Here is a 21,627-nt window from a genome sequence, read left to right as displayed (position 1 = left end):
CAAACTGCAAAAATGTTTCTCACAGCAGAAAAGCAGCAGTGCGCCTTTAAATGAAAGTTTTAAACAGATAAAGGAGCCTCTAGAGAAAGCTTAAAAGAACCAATGAGGTGCTTACTCTAAGCTGTAGTCCATGTGATCCCAGTCAGCCAATGACCTTAAAAAATCCTCTCTCACTGAAATGCTTAATGGCTTTGGCTAAACCAAGATGTCGTTGAACATGTGCTCAGACACACAGCCTCCACAAACACTAGGCCCAAACACAAGCCTGAATATGGACAATGCTACAAATATCCACACTACTTAGGTAGAAACAAACTGCAGAAATGTTTCTCACAGCAGAAAAGCAGCAGTGAGCCTTTAAATGAAAATTTTAAACAGATAAAGGAGCCTCTAGAGAAAGCTTTTAACTGCAAACACGTTATATGACACTCTTCTTGGCAGGAGATCAGAATCAAACAACCCAAACAGATGCTTAATAAAAGTGGACAATTTCCAGTTAATACCTCACACACAGTGAAACTAGCTAGAAAAGTATGCAGTAGACAAAGTGCTATACAAATACATATAAATAACTCGTAAAAATAAGCAAAAAACAGGATACTTAATGTTATATATTATAGATCAGAATTTGCTTAGTGTCCTTCCTTCGATTAGCTCAGTGTGAAATGGCAGAAACACTCACAAACTTAACTTCTTAGGTAACAGAAAGTTGAAACCTGAGACAACTTTAAAAAAGCTCAAAAGAAGCAATGAGGTGCTTACTCTCAGCTGTAGTCCAGGTGACCCCAATCAGCTAATGACCTTAAACAATCCTCAATGTTTGTCATCTGCCACTGATGGTCAATAACCATCATATCTCTCAATTCAGATTTTCATAGGCAGTTCAGATTTTTTCCTTTCATTTTTGTGTGTTTATCATACATTTATGATTTTCTGTCAAATCACTGAAGATTAAAATTACATGATAATGACAGACAGTTTGAGTTTCGAAGAGCAATATTTAAAATCTGTCTCCATTTTTGGGCCTTTGTTCCCCAACCATTTTAGGCTCTGTCCAGATTTTTAGCACTAAAAAGTTGAGAGGAATATGGCAACCACACAGTCAACTATATGGAACATAGGGAAATGTTTGCTTGCAGATTATCTGTTCAGGCTGCCATTTACCTTATGCATCTATTGCTAACATCCAGTACCATTCAAAATTTTGTTGAAATTTTTTCATCTTAGTATTCACAAAAACAAACCTTTTGCCATTTAAACCATTAACTACATTTTAACTAACATGTACTTATATGCTAAGTAAAATCTATACAAGTAATGGCATTATTTTTATTAAATGCTACAATATGTGGTACAAAAAGTATTGATAAGTAAGAAGTATTTTTACTACAAAGTTGGTTTCATCATTGTTGACTACAAGTCACAGTTCAATAGTTCATCATCAATAGGATGATTATAGACATGAGCACCAAACATTTAATACTACAATGAAAGATTGTGAACTTGTGTTATTTAAGGTACGTGCTCTCCAATGTGATAATCTGTACCTTCAGGAGAGTATTAAGAAAAAAACATGTTCCCAAAGGACTCAGGTTATTTAAATTTCCGAATGGTTCAAATACTAGTAACTTTTACAGTTGTTTGATCATTTTGGCTTAGATTTAATGGAATTTATTATCAAGACTAATTGTAAACGTATTAATAGTATGTTAGAAGATCTTGACAAAATGAACAAGAAGCGTGAGAACGATTTATTGTTGGAATTTAATATGGTTCAGTATGAAAAGATTTTTGAGAAGGTAGATTTTAGTGTAAAAACTAACTTGGAATGTAAAAGGAAAAAGCTTGTAAGAGATGACAATGATTATGCAAAGAAAAATGTGTATTCTTTTCCTTTTTGGTTTTCTAATGAACCTATTGATGTAAATCCTGTTTTTGATTCAGGACATTCCACAACACACAAGAATATTGATACTGAACAAGAAGTAAGAGAACAAGACCATTTATTGGATGATTATAATATGAATTTTCCCCCCAATAGAAGGTCTGAATGCCTAGAGAATAGGAACAGACAAAAAGTTTTTTTAGGGGATGCACATCCATCCAGACCCAACAACAGAGGGTACTATAGGGGAGGGTACAGAAACAACCACCGATAAGGGATGTATCTAATGAAAATAATATTCAGGTGACACACAATGGTATAGTATTTTCAATGGATGGCTTTAAAATTTACAACTACACAGATTTAGAGGTTGATATCACATATTTCTCCTTGTTTAAAAAAGGATTTAAGTTTATACCCACCTGTAGAATGGAAACAGTGGATGCAGTTACAGAGTTAAAGCTCTATACTAGAAAATTAAATTTTAAGATCATGTTCAAGGGGGATTAGCTAGTAATCACAATAATCACAACAGTGGCAAACAAATGTTTAAAAAGAAAAGTTGTTTCAACCCCCATTGCACCCCTTAATTATGGCATTCGAGAAGGCATGTGAGGTGGATATTCAAAATGAATTGGTTAAATATAATTCTGTTAATAGATTCAGCTTGACTAGAGATGAATTCACCTTATTAAATAACTTAAGAACAAACAAGACATATAGAATTATGAAAACAGATAAGTGTGGGGGGGTTTGTATTGTATAATTTGACAGACTATGTGAATGAACTTACTATGATTTTTTCAGACACTGAGAAATATCAAATATCATCCAGGAACGAGATTAACTTAGCACATAGGAAAATTTCATATTTTCTGGAATATTCTTTACTTCAGAAAGTCATTTTGGAAGAGTTGTACAATTTTTTAAAAACAGACCACCCTTTTATACATACAGCCTTCGGTATTCCTAAAATCCATAAGTGCATTCAGAAACTTCCATTTAGGGTAATTATTTCTGCACACAATAGTTCTACACACACTCTTTGTACATTTGTGGGTAGAATTTTGAAAGATTCCATACAAAACGTTGATTATTTACTGAAGGATTCGTGGTATTTTTTGTCTAAATTTAATGAAAGATGGTATAGTAATGAAATTATTTTCTCCACAATAGATGTGATGGGTTTATTTAGTTCAATCCCACACAAAGAGGGTTTAGATTTGTTTTATGAAGCTATTATGGAACTTACAACTCTTTCAGACACTATGGTTAATTTTATTATGGCCTCAATGGAATATATTTTATTTAACAATTATTTTACTTTTGAAGGAGAATTTTACAAGCAAGTACAGGGAGTGGCAATGGGGGCTACATGTGTCCCAATTTATGCCAACCTGGTACTTTATGCATTGAAGAAAAAACACATTTTCTCAAGTTCCTATTCACAGAAATGGCTTACTTATTATCGGTTCCTGGATGATGTTTTTATCCTGTGGAATGATTCAAAATCTAACTTTAATAATTTCCTTCATTATATTAACAAGATTTGCCCATTTTTTAAATTTACTGCCCACTGCTCAGATGTGGAGATAAATTATCTAGATGTTAAGATTTTTAAAGATAAATTAAAAAAAAAGTTTGTATCTAGAATTTATAGGAAAGATACGTTTTTGAATAGTTATCTAGATTTTCAAAGTTGTCATCCTTTCCACACGAAAAAGAATATTTTTATGGGGCAGTTGGTAAGGGCGGGCAGAAATTGCTCAACGAAGGAAATATTTTTGCAGGAAGTTTACAACATTACTGTAATGCTCAGAGTGAGAGGTTATCCAAACCACCTTTTGGAAAAGGTCCTTGAACAAGTTACTTGAGGGTGGGATTCATGGTATAAACCCCTGTTGGCCAGTGGTGAAATTATTCACCAACAAATCACTCAGTATTTTACCCAGAGAGATTATAATACTAGCATGGTCATCGCCTATGGTAATAGAGAAAAGAAGCTTAAAGAGATTATTAAAAGAAACTGTGTTATGTTTAAAGGGAACAACGACATTTTTAATATTCTAGGAAAAGTACCAAATTTTATTTATAAAGTCGGAAAAAACTTAAAATATTTAACAGAACACTGCATTTCACCAAAGACTTTGTTATTGAAAGGGACCACTAGATGTGGGCACTGCAACCAATGTCAATTTGTATTGAACAACGACGTTATTTATACAGCAGGTAACAAAAAGGGTGTTACTCTACAGAGAGGCAACTGTGACACTAAGGGCATTGCTTACATTGCTATTTGTCAATCCTGTTCTTTTTTCTATATTGGCAAAACAGAAATGAAATTTAGACATAGGATATATGAACATATTTATGCTATTTTCAAGGGCAATGTGAACAACGCCCTTTATAAACATTCATTGACTTGTAAATGTTTTTCAACATTCATGTTCTGTATTTTAGAAGTTATTAAACACAATCCCAGGGGTTGTTGGTGGGAATTAAATGTAGACATGAGGGAATTTTATTGGATTGTTAAGTTAAATGCACTGACAAAACCAGGACTCAATGACTATTTATCTTTATTGCCTGTATTAAAGAAAAAAGCATTGATATTTTAAACTTCTTAAAGTTCTTTATGATGACTTATATAAATGTTTTTTATATGTTTTTAAACCATTTACATTTTTTTTTACACACAACGTGTGTTTATTTAAGAAAATCAATTGTTTAATTGGTATTTTATTACCTTCAATTAAATGATTTGTATTTTAATGGTTGACTTGGAGGGGAAGTTTGTTCTGATGAAGTTCTCATTTTATGGGGAAGAAAGCGCTAAACTAATAAATTGTTGGACGTATTTTTGCTTTGCTTTGTTCTTCTACATTTTGAGCTTATGGTGCGTTGTCTACTCATCTGGGCACTGAACTGTTTTGTGGTTTTGTTACTAGATGTCCTTCCAACGTGTACTTTGGAGAGTTCAATAGTTACTTGAAAACATTTCAGTACCAAAGAGAGTTCCACAAAAGGTGTGAAATGAGGCAAAAATGTGCCCGTTACTTTTGATGAGGCAGTGGAGACAGTGTTCTCTTTGTATGACTGATAGATTTCCTTACTATCGAGTGCTTCTCCCTGAAAGGATTACAATTTCAGTGTATGAGTAGTTGTACAGAAGGCTTTATTGGTGGGGCCTGATTCCAACTTCCTAAAGGATTTTGGTCTCATTTGAGAACTTACTGTCAGAAGGAAAAGTTGGAAGAGAGTTTAGTGCAATCTTTTTATATTGCTTAATTTTTTGTTCTATATTTATAACAAAACTGCTTGATTTTTTATGAAAGGATGAATTATGAATTTAGACAATTTTTGAGGAATGTATTAGGGTAGAAAACCGGGCGGCCATGGTGGTACAGAGGTTAGCATTGCCACCTCACAGCAAGAGGTTCTCTGGTTTGATTCACAGCTGGGGTGCCTTCTGTGCGGAGTCTGCATGTTCTCCCTGTGGTTGCGTGGGTTTCAGGGTGCTCCAGTTTCCTCCCACATCCCAAAGACATGCAGTATGTGGATTGGACACTCTAAATTGGCGCTAGGTGTGAGTGTGTGCATGTGTGTGCCTTCTGTGGAAGGTTGAGTGCCGGGCTGGCAACTCAACACCGTAAAGTCCACTGCCAATCATAAGCAGACAGATGATCCACTGTGGCAACCCCTAACCAGGAAAAGCCGAAAGAAGAAGAAGTATTAGGGTAGATAACCATCATGGCAGATGACTGCTGTAGCATCAAAACTAATAATAATTGAACCAGACAACAGCTGAATATTACAGCTTTCATTACTTCTGAGAGATTTTTTTTTTATTTATTACTTATTCTCAGCTGTTGTATTTCACATGCACATAGAGGAAGAAATAGGAAGTACATGTTTAGTGTACTTCTATTGCATTTTTCCTTAAGGGGTATAATGTTGTGAGGTACTGGAATTTATCTGTGTACTATCTAAGATTCCTTCTCCAACTGTGATTTGGGATGGGAAGTTATTTCCATGTGTGTGCAGGATTTTCCAACTTTTGGGCTTATTTGTACAGATTAGTTGAGTATTTGCTCATTTAAGTAAGTGTGCATGTGTACATGTGTGTGGTTTGTGGTTAGTCCTATCTTGTTGGTGGGTAGTGGACAGGAATGTGTGCACTACTAGCTGCAACTTCCTTAGATGATTCATAGCATATTAACCTCACTGATGTATATTGATCCACATTAGCTAAGTTAGTTAGATGAAGCATAGTGATCCATCATGAGAACACTTAAGATTTCTCATAGACTTTGTTTATATAATAAAGGACAAGCTGGGGTCAGAGACAATCATCAGAAGACTGAGATGTAGCATTTTTTTAGGTTTCGGCAGTTTGTATACAAAGCTTCAAATGAATGCCTTTATTCATATAATAATATGTATAAACACTCTGGCTGCATCTTTCAACAATGCAAGCAATTATAACCTTGCTACCTTATTCTTTATTGTAATGTCATCTCACATCCATTACTCCAGTGTTGATGGCTTCATTTTATTCTTCACTGTAACACTGTCTGTAGAATGCTTGCATTTTGAAGTATGGGGGCACACCTTTGGAGATATAAGTACTGTTTATGATATGCCAGCCTTATCTGACATATATTTTTGCCCATCCATCCATCCATCCATCCATCCATCCATCCATCCATCCATCCATCCATCCATCCATAACCCTTTTTTTCCCAATTTTGCTCATGTGGTGAAGTTGTCACTTCAACAGTGATAATCATCTAGAGCCAAGGTTTGCACCACTGGATGTCTAGCCCTGTCATGTATCTTCTAGCAAATATAATGTCTGCTGCTACAAGACAACACCATTGCTAATTAATATTATCATGAGCACACAATGTTTGAAACATAAAGTATTTGCTTATTTCTAAGCAGCAATATTTTGTTGTCTGGCATCACCAGTTGATATAACATGTACTAGTGAAAAGTTGTAGGTAACTAATGTGTGTACTGCTAATTGGACAAGGGTAGATAAGTATGGTCTTGTTTAACCTTGAAGGGATGTTGTATGAGATTTGGCTCACTTTTTGTCTCACAGCCACTGTGAATTATTTGGACGGGAGTATCAGAATTTGTCTTGGGTACAAAATCTTTGATTAGCTCATTTTTACTTGACTCGCTGGTATAAGTTTTACTATTTTGATTTTCTTGTGGTATTATAGTAAATGTCCTTGTCCTTCTACCTCTTTCCCCAGCAATATATATATATATATATATATATATATATATATATATATATATATATATATATATATATATAAACTGCTTTTAAAATGCCTTAATTGTGATTTCTGATGCAGACTTGTATATCATATTTCTTCCACATTCAGAGGTATCCTTTTTTTGTTCCTGATATTAAAATGAGTTCTCCTGAAGTGCACTTATTATCAGTAGAGGAGTAAAATGGGGATTGCAAACCTTCTGTACACAAATCACATTTTCTCCTGGCAATTTTTTTCCTGAAATATTCCAATTATTCTGCTCAGTTTCTGAGTTTCTTTGCCACAGTGCTTACTTGTCTATATGATATTAGACAAGTATTGCCACAAGTCAGTTTTATTTGCTATTGTTTATCAAAATAGAGTTTTGTAAAAAAAAAAAAAATAAATACATAAATAAAAGGATGCTTTCAGCTTCAATTTTTTGTCTTTTTTATTGTGTTTATCCCTTCAGCTTGCCAACTGTCATCCCTCTCTACCACTGACTAGTTGTCCACTCATTCCCTTTACCCAGGGTGACTGCTAGTAAAGAGGAACTGTCATTTAGGTAGCCATCGGGATGTTCTTGTAAATCCTAACATATCTTCTCTTGACAGCTCACATGCATGCTCATGTGTAAGGGCCCCTCAATGACCAGGAGTCTGGCAGAGGTTCATGTTTCCATGTATGCCAGTCTCATAATGCAGTGTCCCCTCAGAAGGTTACTGATGAAGCAGCTTGGCAGGAGTAGAGCATGTGTCCCTGGGTGACTCTCTACATACCTCTTTGTATTATTCAGTGTGATCAAACAGTGCTGCATAGAAGATTTCCACCCTTCCCTAGGATGTAGTTTGTGGGACACTGAATACAGGGACAAGGCTTTAAAGTGGTCCACATAGGACATGTTATTTAAACACTGGATTATTTTAATGAGGAATCTCTGTGGCTGCTATAGTTGTTGCAAATACCTGGTGAGGTACATGCGAAAAAGTGCATTGTACTCAATTATTGGTCTAATGACAGCTGAGCATAGTGGGACTATGATCTGCTCAGATCTGGATGACATGCAATAACTTATTTGTACCACATAGACGTACTTTCTCACCACCATGGGCACATGTTTATCAATGTTCAGGTTATTGTCAACCTGAGCACTCAAGTCCCTTATCCCTGGGTCTACTCTTAGGAGAGTGTTATCAGTGTTATATCAATGTTGTAATTTGTGGGTATGGTTATCTTCCCATAAGGTACAAATATGCATTTTTTTTTTTGCATTGAGTTTTGGGCTATGGTTCTTCCTCCAGTTACTTGGCTCTTAGACCCTCCTCAAGGATATCTACATCTTTGGAGGAATCAATCATTGCACCCATATTGCAGTCATCAGCAGATCTAGTCAGCTAAAGACCTTCCATATTTGCTATGATTTCAAAGAAGTATATTCCAAATAGGAGAGGTCCCAGTACTGAGACCCCTGGAACACCACTAGTAACAGGCCTATTGGTGGTGGTAGATGGCCCCATCCTAAGTTCACATGTCCTATCCATGAGCCATTGGACTATCCCTCAGGTTACACAGAGATGTATATCTAAATGTGAGTTTGTCTGTAATACCCAAGTGAAGTATTGTGTCAAATGCCTATACCAGGTTGAGATAGGCAGTATGCACTACTTTGCCTATTATCTATGGTTCAAGTGGCCTTCTCAAAGTAATGCACCAGGTTTAGTAGTTTGACCTACCCTTGATGAAACCAAAATGGTATGGGTCCAGTATTATTTATTAGATCCATGATAATTCTTTCCATGGCCTTGCATATAAGAATATTATAACTTATGGGTCTGTAGTTCCTTGGGTCTGTCAGTGGTCCACCTTTATGTACAGGGATGACCATTGCAGTCTTCCATTCTCTTGGGACGAAGGCTGTCTGGAGGCTTGGATGAATTGAGATTCTTGTGGCCCTGACATGTCATGTTTCAAACTATTTAGGAGTCATCCCTGGATATTATCAGAGCCCATTGCTGAAGCGTGTTTAAGTCTGGAGAGTGCAGTGAGGACCCATTCTTTAGTAATAGTTGGGGGATAAATGGTCAGGGTTATTTCCTGGAGAGTAACCGGTCATCTTTGAGTCATATGGACTCTGTCTTCTGCTTGTATCTTATTGTTCTTGTGTAACACTTTTGAGTAAAGTTACTGTCCTCTACTCTTTTGTCTTGGACTTTGATAGCTACTTTAGCCAATGAAATGTTTCTGCCATGGCTTCTCTCTCCATACTATGAGGTTGAGAGGTAGCCGGCCTAAGGCATAGGCCAACTAGGCGGTCACCTAGGGCGCTGCTCTAGCAGGGGTGCTTTTCCAGTATTTATTTTGTGTAGGTAGACCAGGATGGGGGCACCGGGTAGTGTGGTGGTGGGCGTCGTGGAGCCCTTTTGCCTAGGGTGCTAGTTGACCTAAGGCCACTATGCCTTCAGTTATATCTGAAATGTGATGAGATCACAAGAAATTAATTGCTTGTGTTGCATATATATTCCTTTGCACTAGGCAGTCATTTTTTCTCAACTTAGAACTAGAAAATATTACTGTATACATGCATACATAAACAAATAAACAAACAAGTATTCTATGTGAAATTGTAGTTTCATTTGTTTTACAAAATAAATAAGTAAGCAAGCAGACAAACAGGTTCCATGTGAAGTCATAGTGTTATTTATTTGATTGTTTCATAACTGATAATATATGTAGGCATAATAGTTTTGCAGTGAAACAGTGTAAACTGCATCTGAGAGCAAAAAAAACAACTTATTTAATATTTCCTATGCCTTTATCAGGTCTATGATAATTCTTTCCATGACTTTACATGTAAGATTAGACAAACTTATGGGCCTTAGTTCTCTGGATCAGCTGATGGTCCACTTTTGTGTAGTAGGATGCCAGTTGCAGTCTTTAATTCCCTAGGGACAAATCTCTTTTGGAGGCTATGGTTGAACAGAGATTCTAGTGAACCTGACAGATAATGTTTGAATAGGAGGCATCCATGGATAGTATCAGGGCCCAGTGATGCAGTGTTTTTAAATGTGAAAAGTGTGGTGAGGACCTGTTCTTTAGTGATAGTTGGAAGAGAAATAATAGAAAGTATTTGCTGGGGAGAACCCGATCATCTCAGAGTCACATGGATTCTGTCTTCTGCTTGTACCTTATTGTTCTTGTTAGCACTTTTGAGTTAAATGTTTCTGTCAAAACTTTAGTCTCTATTTTATTTATTTATTTATTTTATTTTGCATTTGTTTACCTGGATAGTCTGACTGGATACATGTCCATTTTCAGCAGAGGCCCGGGGAGAAAAGCTCCACATAGACAAACTTACATAGATTACACAGAAGTTAGCAAGCAATTATAAAAAAAACAGTGATTATATACAATGGGTTAGTAGTGTTCCCTAGTAGGGACTCACAATTCTCATGGACAGACAATTAAAAGTAAGAGACATCAGACTGGATGCAGAGCTTTGTGATGTAGTTATACATTATGATAATTGTAGAAAATGCTTTAGTTTATAACTTAATCAGGGTCGGTACATGGGCATAGCCAATTCACTTTGAGATACTGTTTGAGGTTTTTTTTTAAGAGACTTTTGGAGGATTGTAGGGTTATATAGTTTGCCAACGAATTCCAGGTTTTGCCAATGAAGTTGGCAAACAAGGATTCACCAGCAGAGTTATTAGCTTTGTGGGTTTGGTCTAGTAGTTTATCAGCTGACTGTAGGGATCTTAGGTTGCTATATGGCTTAATAATATTTTTAAGTGAGAGGTATCCTCAGGGTGGTACAAAATTTTGTGCACCATTAAGAGTTGATTGAATTGAATTAAGCTGGGCAGCTCTAGCCACTCTAGTTGTTTAAGGTTCTGGCAGTGGTGGGTTCTATAGGTGGAGCCAGTGGCAAATCTGGCAATATGATTGTAGCTATAGGACAGCTTACGTAGTTCGGATTTGTTGAGGTTTGAGAGTACAGGCGAGGCATATAAAAGAGTAGAGAGTAGGTGTGATCAGGCAATTGCAGTCCTAGCCAGCGGGGTTAAAAATGAATTGTTTCTATACAGTGATACACGCTTCTTATTGATGGTCTGTATGGTTTTGTTGACCGGTAGGTCAATTTTGAGATTATTGTTTATGATAACCCCTAGTAGTTTGGTGTAATATATACTACAGGCTGAGAGGTATGCCTTCAGTTATAACTGAAGTGTCATGAAATCATAACAAATGCATTTTTTTTCATGTGTATTCACATTGACTAGGCAGTAATTTTTTTCTATTGTTTGTCTTTTCGGTTTTTCTTGGTTAGGGGTCGCCACAGTGGAACTCCAGTCCACTAATGATTGGCAGTAGATTTTTATGGTGCCGAGTTGCCAGCCCAATGCCCAGCATTCAGCAAAGGCATGCCCATTCACACATGTCTTTCGGAGCCCACTTGAACGTGGGGCGGACATGCGGACTCCACACAGAAGGCATTCCAGCTGAGAATCGAACAGGAGAACCTCTTGCTCTGAGGCAACAACACTACCATTGTACCACCACAGCTTAACCAGGCAGTCATTTTTTTCTAATTACAGTAAACTCTCAGTTAACTGGAACACAAGCAACCAGCACTCTCAAGCAACTGGCAAAGAAAAAAAAATATATATATATATATATATATATATATATATATATATATATATATATAGGAGAAATACAGTATAATTTTCATGTGTTGCATTTTCTATTTCACAGAAACATACCTTACATTTTTAGAGTTTTAAAAAGGAAGATAGGAATAAAGTCCCTCTCTCCCCAACCTGAGAACAAGTCAAACCAAAGTAGTAGTATAGGGTACAGTATTAATTAGGCCTGTTTTTTAACAGTAACTGTCAAACAAATAGAAACTACTTATCCAGCATCTACCAATCCCCATGGGTGCCAGTTAACTGAACATTAGAGCTAGCGAGATTGTCAGAGAGATGAAGAAAATAGACAAGAGTATAGGGAGATGAGGTGCATGGCAAAGAGAGAGGTGGTGAAGGCTAAGGATAAGGCATATGGCGAGTTGTATAAAAGGTTGAACACTAAGGAGGGAGAAAAGGATCTATACTGATTGGCTAGACAGAGGGACCAAGCTAGTAAAGATGTGCAGCAGGTAAGGGTGATAAAGGATAATGAGGGAAACGTACTCACAAGTGAGGAGAGTGTGTTGAGCAAATGGAAAGAGTACTTTGAGGGGTTGATGAATGAAGAGAATGAGAGGGAGAGAAGGTTGGATGATGTGCGGATAGTGAATCATGAAGTGCAGTGGATTAGCAAGGAGGAAGTAAGGATAGCTATGAAGAGGATGAAGAACGGAAAGGCTGTTGGTCCAGATGACATACCTGTGGAAACATGGAGGTGTTTAGGTGAAATGGCAGTGGAGTTTTTAACTAGATTGTTTAATGAAATCTCGGAAAGCGAGAGGATGCCTGAGGACTGGAGAAAAAGTGTTTTGGTACCGATTTTTAAGAATAAGGGTGATGTGCAGAGTTGTAGTAACTACAGAGGGATTAAATTGATCAGTCACAGCATGAAGATATGGGAAAGAGTAGTGGAAGCTAGGTTAAGAAGGGAGATGATGATTAGTGATCAGCAGTATGGTTTCATGCCAGGAAAGAGCTCTACAGATGCAATGTTTGCTTTGAGAGTGTTGATGGAGAAGTACAGAGAATGTCAGAAGGAGTTGCATTGTGTCTTTGTGGATTTAGAGAAAGCATATGACAGGGTGCCTAGAGAGGAGTTGTGGTATTGTATGAGGAAGTCAGGAGTGTCAGAGAAGTATATAAGAGTGGTACAGGATATGTACGAGGGTAGTGTGACAACGGTGAGGTCTGCGGTGGGAGTGACGGATGAGTTTAAGGTGGAGGTGGGATTACATCAAGGTTCAGCTCTGAGCCCTTTCTTATTTGTAATGGTGATGGACAGGTTGACAGATGAGATCAGACAGGAGTCCCCATGGACTATGATGTTTGCAGATGACATTGTGATGTGTAGTGAGAGTAGGGAACAGGTGGAGGAGACCCTGGAGAGGCGGAGATATGCTCTAGAGAGAAGAGGAATGATGGTCAGCAGGACTAAGACAGAATATATGTGTGTGAATAAGAGGGAGGATAGAGGAATCGTGAGGATGCAGGGAGTAGAGGTGGTGAAAGTGAATGAGTTTAAATACTTGGGATCAACACTTCAGAGTAATGGTGAGTGTGGAAGAGAGGTGAAGAAGTGAGAACAGGCAGGATGGAGTGGATGAAGAACAGTGTCAGGAGGGATTTGTGACAGATGAGTACCAGTAAGAGTGAAAGGGAACGTCTACAAGAGTGTAGTGAGACCAACTATGTTATATGGGTTGGAGGCAGTGGCACTGACAAAAAGGCAGGAGTCAGAGCTTGACGTGGCAGAGTTGAAGATGTTAAGATTTACACTGGGTGTGACGAGGATGGATAGGGTTAGGAATAAGTGTATTAGAGGGTCAGCCCAGGTTGGAAGGTTTGGAGAAAAAGCCAGAGAGGCAAGATTACGTTGGTTTGGACATGTGCTGAGGAGGGATGCAGAGTATATTGGGAAAAAGATGCTAAGGATGAAGCTGCCAGGTAACAGGAAAAGAGGAAGGCCTAAGATAAGGTTCATGGATGTGGTGAGAGAGGACATGCAGGTGGTTGGTGTGACAGAGGAAGATGCAGAGGACAGGAAGAAATGGAAACAGTTGATCTGCTGTGGTGACCCCTGACGGGAGCAGCCGAAAGAAGAAGAAGAACTAGCCAGTACAATTTTAACTGACATTCATACATACATACATAAATAAGTAAACAGACACACACATTATATGTGAAATTGTGATTTTATTTCTATAATAAATAAACAAGCAAGCAGACACAGGTCTCATGTGAATACATGGTTTTAGTTATTTGACTATTTCATAACTAATGACTTATCTAGGCATACATAGCTATTTTTCATATAATGTAACAGTTGTACAGTGAAACAGTGTAAATTGCAACTGAGAGCAAATGTGATATTTTGTTGCAAACAGAGAATTTGCTGATCAATCACGACAATGCAAGATGTCTGTAATATACACTCATTAGTTTAAAGAATTTCATTACACTTAAAAATAAAACATAAATAAAAAAATGAAGGCATCCTTCTATATATAACATAGCCAGTCGATTAAACAGCTTATTTATATTTAGACATTTTAAATACATGTACATACATAGAAATATTTTAGGCATGAGCAATAATTCCCTTCTAGTTTGCAAATGTACCGGAATAGTCATTTCAGTGAAAAGGATATTCTTAAAAAATTCTAAAGTAGTGCTTATTGTATTATAATGAACTCCCATAACTCCTACACTTTAACCAGTTAAGCCTAGACCACCAAATTCTACACCACCCAAACAAAACTCCACCCCACAGAAATCTAATTCAGCCATACTCTGCTCCTCGATCTCTCTACTCTGACGATAAATACTTATTACAAGTTACTAGAGCAAAAACTCAGCTGGAGAAGGCCTTTTCTCCAACTACACTTCCAAACTATGGAACCCCCTATCAACTACTCTCACCTCCACTTCCTCATCAAAACAATTCAAATCATTCCTGAAAAATCACCTAGCAAACCCATGGCTCTGCCCCTACATTCCCCCAGGATAAACCTCACCCTAAACACTAACTCACTTTCTATACCCTCTATATATCTAAATAAGGTCTTTCTCTAAATTACCCTTAAATATTGTACCTCCATGACAACAAAAAATAACAAATTCTCTGTATGCAAGTATGTATTGCAAATGTTACTTGTGCAGCTTCATTTCATAACCCAACAAAAAGTCTTGACATAATTCACATTGAATACTTGTCTGAGTTGTTGATTTGTGTATATGCCAATGTATTTGCCAACAAATACTTGTCTGAATTGTTGATTTCTGTATTTGCCATTTTATTACTTGGAGCTTTTCTCCCCGGGCCTCCACTGAAAATGGGCACATGCCCAGATGGACTTTCCCGGTAAACAAATGTAAAATAAATAATATAAATAAATACATGTATTCCATGTGTCAGCTACTCTTACAGAGAACAAGTTACTAAATCTCTCATTCTTGTATCATCTCCTACACAGATTGTCTGATTCTTTGCTACTTTTTGATAACTGTAAACATTCCTAGATGTAGTTGTCTCTATTTACTCTCTTCTTAAGGTCTCCACTTAAATATCAACATAAAATGGAGTAAGAAGTTTAAATATTTTAATCTTTTGTGATAACTGAAACTTTCAGATCCATGCATGGTCCTTACTATATTTTCGCTGTGCTCTTTGAAATATACTTATGCTAATTTTATTATAAGATTTTCAGTTATTATTCCATACTCTAATTTGGGTCTAGTACAACTTACAATTCATAACTTCATCATTTCTGATTTCCTAGACTTTATATTTATTTTTTTATTTTTTATTTATTTATTTATTTATTTTTTTTGTTTTTACATCCTACAGTTTTAAAAATGATAATTAACCAGTTTACTGGTATGATCATAAAAAAAAAAAAAAAAAAAAAAAAAAAAAATCAAAACTGGATATACCCATATACCCAGGTTACTAAATGAATCCACATTTTAAATCACAGTGTCTTGCATTAAATACGTACTCTTCAATCTATCTCTGAAATCTCATAGGCTTTGCTGTTGATAAATTTATCAACATATTATTCTCCTGTGCCCAAATGGTTTGAAGTACTCAAGTTATTTTGTCCTATGTGTGGCAGATGTAACCTGTTTACTTATTTAAGTTTACCTGCATGCAGACAACAGAGCACTACAAATGAAAAAGATAGATCAGAAAGCTGTGATATAAAAAGTTATGGCCCTGAGTGAGAGGTCTATAGGACACCCTGGCTGTAACCTAGAGATTGACCTGCCCAGTTAATGTGTCTTTGTCATGTCCTATTTATAAGCCATGCAGCTATCCATCTTATCAAAATTACATTAGTAAATAGCTGTTCCAATGTATTGACCATTGTGTTGTGTATGATTTTATCAAAGGCTGACATAAGTCTGTATAAATTATACCACATCACCACTTGTTATTTGTAACTGTTATTTTATTATTACAGAACATCATATTACAGGTAGTTATAGATCTATTTTCAACATATGCATGCTTATATGTAGTTTCAAGTCCTAGTCTTCTCAATTCTGATTATACATTATACAAATAACCTTCTCCATTGTTTTTCCACAAAAAGAAAGTAAAGTTATGGGTCTCTGTGACTCTGGGTCTGTCCAGTTCCACTATCCCTTAAATATGGGTTGAACAAGTGCATGTCTCCAATCTTAAGTCATGGGTCTCCATGACTCTGGGTTTGTCCTGTTCCACTGTCCTAAAATATGCATTGAACAAGGGCATGTCTCCAGTCTTAAGTTAGGGTCTATATTAGAACACCGAACATTCAAAATGTTGAGTGTTCTAATATCGAACCCTAGCTATCAAAAAAAAAAAAAAAATTGAACATTCGGAACAGCAAATTTTTTCATAGGGAAAAAATTTGCTGTTCCAAAACATATACACACAACACAAGCACACCAAACAAACAGCAATCCATACACATACACTTAATCTCTTACACATAACCCTACACTAAACTATACATATACCACTAACTATCCACTTACCTTAACCCAAACCCTAACCCTAAGGTCCGTCACTATCGCACAGTCACCTCACCCGCGCCCTAACCCTAACTCAACTAACCCGCCCAACCCACTATACTAGACAATACATTTTGTGTGAGTAGACTATTTGTCATTCAGGGGCTGTGGTGTGCTTGTATGGTTTGGGTCATCCAGAAGTGTACTGGCAGACCTTATGTAAATTATGTTGCTCTTTCATGTCACTCTAAGTCTTCCAGGATGACAGTACTGTGGATATGCTTTTAGGTTTTGCACTTCTCTGAACTACAAAACACTATGTTATGTGATGCTATCATGTAGCAGATGTACAGAAGTGGTTAATAGGTTTCTGAATACCATTCATGGATCTGGTCAAGGATACTGGTTTGCTAGCATGTGGTGATGCCAAAATGAAAGATGTGTGTACATTTAGGTTCACAGATTCATGGGTTAACAATAGACTATTGATCGAGAGAGACATTAGTAGCCTAGCCACAATATCCCATATTGTAAGTACCCAGTGGCATGACTAATTTATATCTAGTTTTTGACTCCTTTCAATGACAGCTTCCTAACATTAGTGGATACATAATGACTAAACGATAACTAATTGTCAGTGAAAGTGTTCGGGTCCTTAATGACAGAGTCAGGTTTGGCTAAAGACATAGTGCTACTGCTGCATTTCTTGGTATGTAGTTTTAGGCTGTGCTGCAGGCATCACTTATTGCTGCATGCTAGTTCCCACTGAAAAATCTGGAAGTCAGATGATGAGGTAGTGGCAACTCCAAACTTGGTCAGCTACAAATTCTTGATGTCAGCCTTAACACTGTAGAAGTAAAGCAATGGCAAGTGGTTATGGAATTGATCACTGTGGGATACCACGTGTAAATACTCTTTTTAAAGACAGAATGCTTCCCAAACAAAAGAGTTGGCTACACCTATTAACCAGTTTGCTGTCTAGCATATAACATATGAGTTTACAATGACAGTAGTAACCTTGAAGTGCACTTCTGAAACAGTTATGTGCATTACATACACAGTTTCACCAAAAGACCTGCCTTATCAGATATGTAGCATATCTGAAATTTATAGACATTCAAGAATGCCTAGAATTTCACGTCAGTCAGTAACACATGTAGAGGCTGTTGTTTTCAAACCACATGACTATAAAGATAGATTCTATGTTACATACATGTATAGAAAAATAGCTACTATAACTTGTTAAAATATAGGGTTGTCGATGGCATGAGATTTTGGTTGCAGCACTTAATTTTTACTGCCTTAGTCAAAAAGTACCCCTGTAATTACCTACTGTAATATACTAAGAATGGTGCTGAAAAGTATACGGGGAAATGTATAGACTGCATTTGCTTCAACTTTCAAATGCTAATTAGTGTAAACTAACTGTACTTCAGTCAAACATTCAGGTGATGTGAAAACTGAAAACATTTTACCACAATGAATGAGAAAAAAGTGAGGAAAGAAATGCAGTAGGATGGAATCACTATTAGACAAACAGTTATGGTGTGATTTCTGAAGGACAAAATACAGCATCATCTAAAGAGAAAATACTTTTAGAACAGTAATTAGAATCAGTTCCAAAACTGCATGGCATTTTTAGAGAAAATATGTAATTTTTTTTATTCTTTTAGAATATTTGGACATTTGTTTGTCAACATGTTTCTTTGCAAGGCACAACTGTCCAAAGCAATGCTGTGCTGTACAATGAGGGAAAATTTGTATGATTATAAAACCACACGTATATCAAAGCACACACATGCACGCACACACACTAACAAGCAACACTAATAACAGACCATATGAAAAATAATTGCCACCGGAGGGAAAAAGATTTGTAGCAACAAGCATGAAAAATACCTAGGCTTTTTTTTATTTTTTTAGAAAGAGCCTAGGCTTGAATAATTATTAGAGACAGTTTTGCAAAAAACAAGTACATATTGAAGTATCTATCACTTCATTGCTAAAGAGGCTCCAGGTCTGTGTGTGACAAGATAGCCTCTCTAGCTGAGTAAAATCCAGTCATTCAGCTAATCTAATTGCTCATGAGTGGAGGAAGAAGAATACAAAAGGACAAACTGCAACTGTACATTCTAAGCACTTCCTCTAACAACCCCCACTGAGTTTGTGTAATATGACCTACAATATGCTAAAAAGACTCTCTGAAAACCTTGCCTCTAGGAGAACATGTGACTTACACAGTACTAAAATAGGAATCCCCAGTAGTGTGCTCGCATTCCCCTCAGCAAAAGTTACATCCTGTGTCTTGGCCAACCGCCAATCAACCCAAGGCTGTCTCGTTGCCCTGCACTGTGAGACCCTGCGTTGGTGGAAAACTAAAGTGCTTTCAGCTACACTAGTTTCCCTCAGCAAAAGTTACATCCTGTGTCTTGGCCAACCTCCTATCAACCCAAAGCTGTCTTATTGCCCTGCACTGTGAGACCCTGTGTCGGTGGCACACTAAAGTGCTTTTAGCTACACTAGTTCTTCTCAGCAAAAGTTACATCCTGTGTCTTGGCCAACCTCCAGTCAACCCAAGGCTGTCTCATTGCCCTGCACTGTGAGACCCTGTGTCAGTGGAACACTAAAGTGCTTCCAGCTACACTAGTGTATGTTAGAGTTGTATTTAATCTGTCCTCCAAACTGAAGACTGTTTCCCCTTTCACTGTACGCATGCACACTACTGGTCCCCCCCCCCCATTTCTCTCTTCCTATAGTACTCCTAGGCCAATTACTTGAAACTATTTTCTCTTGGAAAAAGTTTACCTATGTACCTGCAGCCCATACTTCTTTTGTTTTTCCCTGCAGAAGTAGGGGTCCTTTTAACCACTCTGTACTAGATTAGTAGCACAACATTTGTAGTTATTAGGCAAATACTGCACCACACTGAGCTGGAATTAACTTATCTTGGTTTTCCTGTTTTCTTTTTAGCAGCAGTTTTTCTGACTCGCAACCTTGCATTACTTTGTGTCTACTGCCTCCCCCACATTGAACCTGCACACCTCCCCTCCCACTCCTGCTTAATTAAAGAGGTATCAAAAAGCCTGATGTAGAAAGGCACCATCTTTTGACTTAGCTTTTCTGCCTTGCTTCATAGGAATCCTCAGTAGTGTGCTCACGTGTAAGTAGGCCACCACCCTCTAGGTGGCTCCATACTATTAGTGCATCCAAGTGCCCCATCTGCCCACTATGCAGCTCCATACTATTAGCTTTAGGGTCTCTAAATCCCTTTAACTACTCTTCATCGAATCCCGCTGACACAGTTCTTAGTCATCTCTTTATTATTGTTCTCTCTCACACTGTGGTCCCAGTATAACCATACAAATATTTCCTTATATCACACTGCTATAATCCCACTTCTATGTTTTTTAAGCCTCTGACCTGCTTATATATCTCAGCACACTTACCTTTAGACTTCAGCACTCCACTGATTGTTCTCCTCGATCTTCTTCTTTTGGCTCTACCCACTCTGTTCGCCATGCGGGCTCACTCTGCTCCCCTACCCTGCCCCCAATTTCCACCTGCCCCCAGTTGTCCTACACTTATTATCACCTTGCCACTCCCCCTCATCTGACACCACTCCCACTCATCAGAATCAATCAGCATTAACCAATCATTCACAGGACCCAGCCCTATTACTCAAACTCTATCCAGTCTCTCACTATATGCTAATTATAAACACCCCAACTCTATTTTAAACAATCATTACTCAAATACCCCTACAATGCCACCACATACTTTTAACAAATCTTCAAACTCTATTCCTATTTACTACCTGATACCCCCACTTATAATTCTCTATCTTCTCACAGTCTATGAATACCAACACCTTCCTGGCACCCACTACACTAGAACCAAAACCAGTACTATTAATCAGCCACATAATTCTGACCAACCACTACCCCACCTCTCATCAAACTCTTCTAATGCAAAAACTCAAAATCCCATTTCTGCTTCATATATTAATCCTAGAACTAAATACTACCACAAACTCTTATTAAAACTCCAGAAATGTGCTATTAAATTACTACCTAACCTCATAGTGGATGGTGACATCCACCCTAACCCAGGCCCAACCCCACCTGTTACTATCAGCCCCACAAATGACACCCATATTAGCCTATGAAACTCAAATAATGCCCCCAAATCACTCATAGTGTGTCAGATAAACATTTGAAGTATAAACAAGAAAATTCACTACTTACATGCCCTCCTGGATGTCCACTCCCCTGATATACTATGCCTTACCGAGACCTGGCTCAAGCCTACTACCATTGATAATGAGATTATACCCCCAGGGTACAATATATTCAGACTTGATTGCTAAGAAAGGAGGGTTAGCCATCTTGTATAAATCCACTCTGAAAGTATTCAAAACTAGTACCTCAAATGCCTTGTTTACTAACAATGCAGAAATACTCATCACAAAGGTCCAACTCAACAAATGCAAATCTATAAACATTGCATGTATCTGTATTCCCGCAGGTGACAACACAAATACCTTGGAGGGTATCCTCCAATGGCTCTCTACTAACTGCCCTCAGGAAAATATTATTCTCGGGGATGCTAATATCAACTGGAATACTTGCTCTTCAGACTTCCCCTCCACCCATATAAATTTGCATGGCTTCTCCCAGATGATATCTTCCCCAACCAGAATGAATAAGCCTAACAACAAGGAAAGTACCCTAGACTGGATATTAATAAACAACCTACCCCAGATATATAAAACAGGCACCCTACC

Source organism: Protopterus annectens, chromosome 3.part0 (assembly GCF_019279795.1).
Source record: "Protopterus annectens isolate FY-2018-M chromosome 3.part0, PAN1.0, whole genome shotgun sequence".
NCBI classification, from domain to species: domain Eukaryota; kingdom Metazoa; phylum Chordata; order Ceratodontiformes; family Protopteridae; genus Protopterus; species Protopterus annectens.
Note: the sequence above shows the minus strand (reverse complement) of the source record.